Raw genomic sequence first — 9,144 nt, forward strand, 5'->3', positions numbered from 1 at the left:
CTTGGGATTCTCTCTTTCCCTCTCCCGCTCACGCTCTGTCTCTCAAAATAAATAAACTTAAAAAAATAAACCAAGTAGAAAACACAAGGTTACCAACTCCTCTGTACCAACATTATGGCTAGGAACCCTTTTCCTGGGCTCCTAAAGTCAGACCTAGTTCCGGAGATCCGCAACAGGGGAAGTTTCAGGAGGGCTGGCTGTTCTAACCAGCAGGAGCGGGACACAGCCTCTCCCTGCCGAGCGCCACCAGGGCAGGGACCGCGGGTGAGTCTACTCGGCTCACCCCCCAACCCCCCGCAGCTCCGCACCCTGGCCGGGCCCACACCTTCGTGGCGGCCTGGAGGACACAGCTCCGGGCCGAAGCTCCGCCCCTGGTGAGGCCCTGCACGTGCCGCGGGGGGACCCCGGGCGCCTCCCTCCCCCGCCCCCACCGCGGGCACGTGACCGCCCTCCCAGGTCGGCGCAGGGCCGTGACCGTCCCCTCCCCCCACCACCCCGCCGACCGCGAGGGTAAGCGCGAAGGCTCGGGGTCCCGGGCCAGACACAGCCCCGGGGCTTGGGCGGGTGGCTCGAGTTTCGGCCCTCACAAAGGTTAGAGAAACACCCCGGGGCGAGATGACCCACGCCTCCCCGGGGCCGCCCCCGCGACCTGGACCCTCGGCCCCCGGTCGCGAGCGCGGCGGGGCCAGGTGGCCGGGTGTGGCCGCGAGCTGCGCCTCCTCGGCGGAAGTCCCTGCGCGCCGGCCGCCGGGCCCCGCCGTGCGACCTGCGCCCCCGCCGCCCCGCGCGGACCCTTTGTGTCTCCGGGGCTCGGGAAAGGAAAGCGCTGGGGGGTTGTTTTCCCGTTCGAGCTCCCTTTCCCAGTCCGCCCTCCCAGCGCCTCCGGCCGGAACCCTGGGCGGGCAGACGCCCTCGGTGTGCGGCGACGAGCCCGGATCGCTGAAAAACAAACGCGTCCCGACCGAGCTGCGGGAGCGTCCCCTCTGCGCGCCGCCTCCAGAAATGGCGCCGGTGCCGCGACTCGGGCCAGGTCGCGCTCGGGAAGCAGGTGTGGCCGTGGGGGCCTCACCGCACAGCGCAGGGGGCAGGAGTGTGTGCGGGCGGGTGGGGGCCGCGGCCCGAGCCGCAGGCATTTCAGAGCCGGGAGCTGTGCACCCCCGAGGGAAGGCCGGGGGACACCGGTAGGGGCCTGGGTTGCGGCCGGCTGCGGCGAGGAAACCCCGCAAAGTGGAAGGTCGGTTCCGCGACCCAGGCGGGACGGTCGAGGCATTCGTTCCTTTGAACCACGGAATGGAGGAGTCTGCCGCTCTCCTCTTCCCCGTAGTTATTCCGGGCGGGCGGGGGGCGGGGGTTGGGGCCGGTAAAAGGTACAGACAGGGACCGAGCAGACAGAACACTACTGTAGAGGCAGGCAGCGCTTGCCTCTCCAGGATCTGTACGACCTCAGCCAGTCGCCTCTCCGCCTTGGATTCCTGGTCTGTGTAATGGGAATGGCAACTTAAAATAAAGCATTTCTGCTTTGCACCCGCCATGCTCATCCAAACGCCCTCGGCCTCTTTGCTGCCGAGGAAAATGCTGGGTACAAACCTGCCTTAAGACACTCCAATTTGGGCAGACCCAGTTACACGGGTTTTCATTCCTTCCTCCCATTAAGTATTCTGAGGTTTCTGGCACCCGGCCTGTGCTGGGCGGAGGCTGCATGATAAAGGCAGCGGGCTGGGCCTGGAGAAGCCAATAAAACAGCCACCTCTTTCCCTGGGGCCAGGAAGTGGGCCCTGGAAGATGCCGGAAGCCAGCCTGCCGGCCGGGGCCCTATCCTGACCTGGGCCCTTTTGTGTGTCTGGGCCCAGGATCTCCAGGAGGTGCCCTGCACTCGAAGTGTTTGTTCCCTGGCCTGTTTTTAGAAAGGCCATGTGGCCTGAACACTGTTGGCGTTCCTGCCGAATGACGGTGAGCCTCAACGTAGACTCTGAGAAGCCAGACCCTCGCCCCTCAATAGGCTGAAAGATCTTTTTTTCTTGACACCTCTGCATAGTGCTCAGAAGGAAACATCTTTTCTCCCCAAGTCCTGTGGTATTTAGTGCCTCATGCCTTTGCTCGTCCCTCATTATTAAGTAGCAGCACTAGGCTCAGTTGGTCCTGTCCAAGGCCTGTCCCCAAGGTGTTTAGTGGGTGAATACTGAGTGAACAGAAGATGTCTTGTCTCCCCTGAGTAGTCCCCAAAGTCCTACAAATGAATAATCCCGGCTACCATTTACTGTCTATGCTGTGACAGCTGCATGCCCTCATATAAGAGGGGACACAGGTCACTCAGGTAGTTCGGCCAAACCCAGGCTGCTCTGTGTCGTGGGGTGGGCTCTGGAGGCGCTGAGCTTCCCGTCCTGCCTTGCGGGTCTTGCACAACTCCAGTGGCCTGGAGTGGAGCTGAGCGACCTGGTATTCTCAGCTCAGGGGCCTGGACTGTCATTCTGGGAGTTTGTGGGGCCATCACTTCAGCCAGGGTCCATCGAGACCCTACTGATTCGAGCCCCAAATGTCCCTTAAACCCAGGTCTCCCCGTTTGTCCCAGGTCACCACACAGAGCACCATTTCCCTCCTCTCTGCCACCTCCGACTGCCAGTTCTCCCTTTCAACCCATCCCTATCCTGCATTTTCTGAAAAAGCAGACTCCGTCCTTAAAACCCCTGGGGAGTAGTCCCTTGCCCTCTGAATGAAGTCTACACTTTCTCATGTGGCTTACGAAGCTCTGGGCCACATTTTAGCCTGCTCCTGAGGCACCCCACTTCAGGCTTTAAGATGGCAGCAAAAGCGAAGTTCTCACTTCCTTGCCCCGCCACACAGCTGGGCCTTCCACCTGGTAGGCCAACAGCCACACCTGCTTCCCCAGGTGCTTTCAGATTAGAGTCACCTATGTGCCCTTCTGGTTCCTCTCCAAGGACTGTGAGGTCCTTGATGGGACCGTCTCGTTGCACAGACTCCCTAAAGTCCAGCACGGCATGTGTTGAGTTGAATGAGTGAAAGAATGAATGAAGGGGTCCAGTGAGTTTCCAAGATGGGCCTTAAGCAAATAATCACAATGTGGTTACATGCCCACCCAACATCAGACAAGACCAATGGCAGGTCTCGCGGGGGCAGCTGTGCCAGCCACATGGGGATCCAGGAAGCTCTTGGCCTTGCCAAGAGCCACTAAAGCCTACCTTTTCCCCTTCCTTATCTCGGGCCTGCTCTTTTGACTGTTCTAGAAGACTGTCTTGCACCTCACTGTGGCTTCACTAGTATGAAGACACCTGTGGGTTCCTGTCAGACTTCTGCAGAGGACCCGAGGGTGGGGGTAGGGGGAGGCACTGAGGGCATTTAATATCAGCTAATGTTTACCACATACCAGGTTTGTGCCAAAGGCTTTTCGTGTATAATCTCATTTAACCCTCACATTCCCATTTTACTGTTGAGGGAAATGCAGCACAGAGAAGTTCAGTAACGTGAGGACGGAAGGTGTCAGAGCCAGGATTTGAACACGGATTGTCTTACTCCACTATGATTTGAATTCAGGATAAACAGGTGGGCCTTGTCTTCACTCATTGGCTTGCAGGGGCCATGAGCCACCTGGTGGTAAGCTGGCCTTCTTCCCTCCCAGTGCGGTTTAGAAACCAAGTCTGAGGAAACTTGCCAAAGCGACCTTGTTACCATGGCAACAGCCACGTCCCTGCATCTGCGATTTTGCGGGTGGAATTATCAGTCATTATCTGCATGCATGTGAACCTGAGAGACTCAGGCATCTCCAAAGTGGCCATACCTGTTGGGATTCTGGGGTGGTGTTTGGGGTTGACCAAAGTGGGCAGAGGGGTGAGGGGCCCTGTGGGCTTCCTCTCCAGACCAGGCCCAGGCCCCTGTTACCCTCAGTCTGAGGCAACTTCCAAAACACAAAACGTGCAGGACAATGTCCATCACGAAGCAACCGCTCTTCTACTCAGAAACCTTCAGTGGCTCTAAATCCTCTGTCCCGTTGGTGACTTACCCCTTTGGGACAAGTAGAATGTGGACTGACCATTGTGCATTTTTTCCTCCTTAAAAACAAACCTCTAAACTCCCCCTCTGCAAATCCTCTCTCCCATCTGGGCCCATTTCTCCCCGTGACCCACGCTCACCTCCACTGCCTATCACTGACCCAGCACAGACATACCTTTATTTTCACCTTGACCTCTGTGACAACTTTCCACCAGTCTCTCACTGCAAGCGTCCATGTGCTCAGCAAGTTTTTCTTCAGTCTCTTAGCTGGAGGCCGCGCTAGGAGCCAGGGACTCAAGGAGCGAAGCAGAGCCTGCCTCTGCCTGCCTCCTGGAGCTGGAGAGCTGACAGGCACACGAACTGAGCCATTGTCAAATCCAGTAATGCTGAGTGGAAAGATGTGGGAGCTCCAGGGCCCAGGAGGAGGAAGATGAGCTGTGGGAGGGGTCAGGCGGGGGAGGGAGAGACGAGGCTTGAGGGCTGGGCCGGGCTGGAGCCTGGAGGATGCCTTACACCTGAGCCCGCAGGCAATGCATGCAGGGCCCACAAGGGCAGCAAAGAAAGGCAAAAAAGTTCTAACTTGGTCACATCACTCCGGGTCGACCAGGAGAACCCTGTGACCGGATAGCACTCTCCAGCCCTGGTCTCCTTTGGAAAAAGGGAGGACTGGGTCAGGTAGTCTTTTAAGCCTTTAAACAATGTTAAACCCTAGAGAAAGGCCAGATTTGCAACACAAAGTTTTCTCAGGCTGGAGAAAGGCCACCCCAGGCCTCCCTCCTTTGCTTCTCCCTAATCCACCCCAGGGTACCTAGGTTCCCCCATTTCCTCCCCATTAACTTGGGAAGTTGGACTTTATTATTATTTCTTTCAAAGTACATTGGAAGATTGATATACAGTGGGATAGAGATTTAACATGTAAAGAAAGTCACTAAAACACTAGGGCTAATTTGTTTTTTAATTTTCTTAATGTTTATTTTTGAAAGAGTATGAGGGGGGGGCGGGGCAGAGAGCAAGGGAGACAGAGGATCCTAATTTGGCTTTGCTCTGCCAGCAGAAAGCCTGATGAGGGGCTTGAACGCACGAACTGTGAGATCATGACCTGAGCTGAAGTAGGACGCTTTACTGACTGAGCCACCCGGGCGCCCCGACTAGGGTTAATTTAATAGGAGGTAGAGAGCATAATAAGAATTTGGTTCTGCATGGGAACATTACAACCAAGGGGAAATGGGTGAACTATATTAATATATACGAACCAGAAGCGATCTCTAAAATACAGTTAAATAAAAGAAGCCCGGGGATAGCCTGTGGAGTATGGTCCCGCACATTAAGGGTCCCAGGGTTTTTGGGGAGCTTTGGCGGCTCAGCTGGTTAAGTGTCGGACTTCCGGCTCAGGTCTTGATCTCCCGGTTCACGGGTTTGAGCCCCACGTCGGGCTCTGCGCCGACACCTGGGAGCCTGGAGCCTGCTTCAGATTCTGTGTCTCCCTCTCTCTGTCCCTTGCCTGCTCGCGCTCTTTCTCAAAAGTAAACAAAACATTAAAAAAAAAAAAAACTTTTAAAAGGGTCTCAGGTTTTTTCATCTGTAAAATGAAGATAAAAAATAGTGCAACCTGGGGCCCCTGGGTGGCTCAGACGGTTAAGCGTCCGACTTCAGCTCAGGTCACGATCTCGCGGTCCTGAGTTGGAGCCCCACGTCGGGCTCTGGGCTGATGGCTCAGAGCCTGGAGCCTGCTTCCGATTCTGTGTCTCCCTCTCTCTCTGTCCCTCCCTCTCTCTCTGTCCCTCCCCCGTTCATGTTCTGTCTCAAAAATAAATAAACGTTAAAAAAAAAAAATAGTGCAACCTCACAAGGTAGTGATAAAGTTTACATGAGTTAATGCTCCTTAGTGTGTTCAGAATTATTTATTTTGAGAGCGAGCGAGCACACGCGCATGAGCAGGGGAGGGGCAAAGAGAGAGAACTGCTAGCAGCGCCCCCCCCCCCCGCCCCCAGGCAATCAGCATTGAGCCCGTGGTGAGGCCTGAACTCACGAACTGTGAGATCATGACCTGAGCCGAAATGAAGAGTCAAGACGCTTAACTGACTGAGCCACCCAGGCGCCCCTAAAACCATTTTGGAAATGAATGAAAGTATGTAATCCACAACAGTGGTTGGTGACCCAGACATTATAAACAAGTAAATGTTCACACAAATATATAATTATAAATTATGCAAAGAAGAATACAAAGAAGAAAATGCAAAGAACAGGCTCAACCGACAAATATGGGAGTCAGCAAGAAAACGAGAGGCTGCACACTTTGGGGGCCCCCTACCTGTGCTACGGTTATTCAGTGCTCAGGAATTTGGGGAATTGAGGCTTCATGTGGAAGGGGAAACGGTTATTAAAAAGAAGCGGGGGAGGGGGGGCGGGGGGGGCGCCTGGGTGGCTCAGTTGGTTAAGCGTCTGACATCCGGCTCAGGTCATGATCTCACAGTTCATGGGTTTGAGCCCCACACTGGGCTCTGCGCTGACAGTGCCTGTTTGAGAATCTTTCTCCTTCTCTCTCTGCCCCTCCCCCACTTGCATTTTCTCTCTCTCTCTCTCTCTCTCTCTCTCAAAATAAATAAATAAACTTTAAACAAACAAAAAAAGAAGCCAGATGGGGCACCCTGGCGGCTGAATCCATTGAGTGTCTGGCTCTTGATTTTTAGCTCAGGTCATGATCTCGAGGTTTGTGAGTTCCGGCCCTGCATCGAGCTCTTTGCTGATAGGGCAGAGCCTTACTGGGGAGTCTCTCTCTCTCCCTCTTTCTGACCCTTCCCCCACCCCCCCTCAAAATAAATAAATAAATAAACTTAAAAACAAGAGTAATAAAAATTAAAAGAGGCCGGAGAACTAAGTATGATTGAATGGAGTCTCTTCTTCAGAAAATCACAGATGGAATCTTCCCCAAAATGCAAACCACTCAATGTCATTCCTAGGCTTAAAACCTCTCAGTGGCTCTCTGCCCTGGGGGTAAAGACCAAATTTCATGTTCTCCAGCAAAATCTGGCCCCACATCACCTCCTCCACCTCTCCGAGGTCTGGCCTTGGATGCCTAGCTTTTCCTATCTGCCCTGGGGGTGGTACTGGAGCATTCCCAGGGCCCCCACCAACTCCAGGCCACGCCCCCTCTTGCTCCAGCCCCTCACCTTAAAGGTGACCTCTCTGGTGCCATTCTTCTCTGCTCCTTCCCAGCACTTTCTCCGAGTGGAATTAAACACTCGCTCATTTACCCTGTTCACGATCTCCCTGGTGACTCCAGGAGCCTGTGGTTTTGTCTGCCACTCTCCCCTCTGAGCATCTTGTGTCTGAGTGGCCTGGCACACATGAGACACTGGACAGACCCTGGCTGGAATGCTGAGGTGACTCCATGTCATCCACAGTCCCCTCTGAGTGACCTGCTCTCTCTCACATGTTTCCTGAAAGACTTTCTGTCTCCCTGACATGGCTCCGTTCATCCATCTACTGACACCTAAGTAACCCTTAGCTCTGGATCTAGAGGGAACCTCTTCTGGGGGACACCCCCTGACCACCTCCCTGGGTTTTCACACCGTGCTGTCATTGTCCGCCTCCCGTTGTCACACTGTGGTACCTCTGCATTTCCCGGAGCTTAGATTCCAGTGGAAGGAGACAGAAGATGAAAAAACGAATAGGAAAAATTATATAGCACTATGAGGGGTAAGGAAGCGAGCAGTGTGGCAGGAGAGGCGGCGGTTCTGGGTAGGGCGGTCAGGAATGTTCTGTGAAGGATGGCCTTCCAGACCTGAAGCAGAGGGACTGGGGAGCACCATCCGTCTAGGGGGAGAACAGTCCAGGCCAGTGCAAAGACTCTGCCCCGGCAGAATGGAGCCCATGTGATTGGAGCCGAGCGAACCTGTGGGAGAGAGGAGGAGAGGGCAGGAAGGGTGGAGGGCTGGTTCTGGTTCGGAGTATGCAGACCCCGAAACCATTGTAAGGCCTCTGGCTTTTACTCTGAGTGGGATGGGGAAGCTGCAGGGCTGTAGGCTCAGGAGGGGCAGGATCTGACTTAAAGAAATGAGCATCCAGTGCGCCTGCCCTGGCCAGGCTGAGTCCTAAGAGAGATGCCAATCAGACACTGAACCAACCCCCCAGGGCCTCAGGCGGTGGGGTACTCCCCCCCCCCCCCCGCCCCAACAGAATCAGATTTCTATTGTAGAAATGTCCTTGCCACTGGCGTACCACACGGATGGCCTGGAACACCTTGCCTGACCTGTACAGTATGCTCTGATAAAGATGGTTAAATAAAACAAACCCCAGTTTCTTCTCCTCTTTCTCCTTCCCCTGCTTTCTCCCAGAAACATTTATTCAAAGCCTATTACACAAGCAGTAATACTGGATTACAGGCCACAGAACAAAATATCCACAAATGCATGCTGATGTAAAGGAATAACTGAGTAAATAAATAAATGGGGCCAGGGGAGAGGAAGGAATAGCTCTTTCTTTCAGTAGGATTCCAATTAATAAATGTAGAAATGAATGAGGGAAATAGAAACTCGCCATCGGAACACCGCAATGATAAACTTTGCAGGCAAGTTCCACTGATGGACAGGAAAATTAGAGGGCACATTTTGAGGAAAACAGAACATTTGCATGGTCTAAAAATATTTCCCCCAAGATATTTGTTACCTACAAAGGGAAAATACTCCCAGGACAATGGAGAAAGCTGGTGGACACCATCTGAACCAAGTGATGAGTTTAATATCCCAGGAATAAGACATAGCAATATCATATACCCCGTGATGAGAAGAGGGTTACTTCTGTGTTATTCTTCCCTCCGAGGCATAACCTCCATCTCATCGCGAGAAAACACAAGACAACCCCAAAGTGCAGGACATTCTACAAAACACCTGACCAGTATTCTTCAAGTGTCAAGGTCACGAAAGATGAGGAAAGATGAAGGAGCTCTCACAGATTAGAGGAGAGTAAGGAGACCTGACAGGCTTGATGTGGCTTGGATTTTAGGACAGGGAAAAAAAAGGACATTAATGGAAAAATTGGCGAAATCTGAATAAAGTCTGTAGTTAGTAGCATTGTGCCAACGTTTTTATTTTATTTTATTTTATTTTATTTTATTTTATTTTATTTTATTTTATTTTA

The sequence above is a fragment of the Herpailurus yagouaroundi genome, unplaced genomic scaffold, assembly GCF_014898765.1.
Source record: "Herpailurus yagouaroundi ecotype Mexico unplaced genomic scaffold, PumYag 182, whole genome shotgun sequence".
NCBI lineage: Eukaryota > Metazoa > Chordata > Mammalia > Carnivora > Felidae > Herpailurus > Herpailurus yagouaroundi.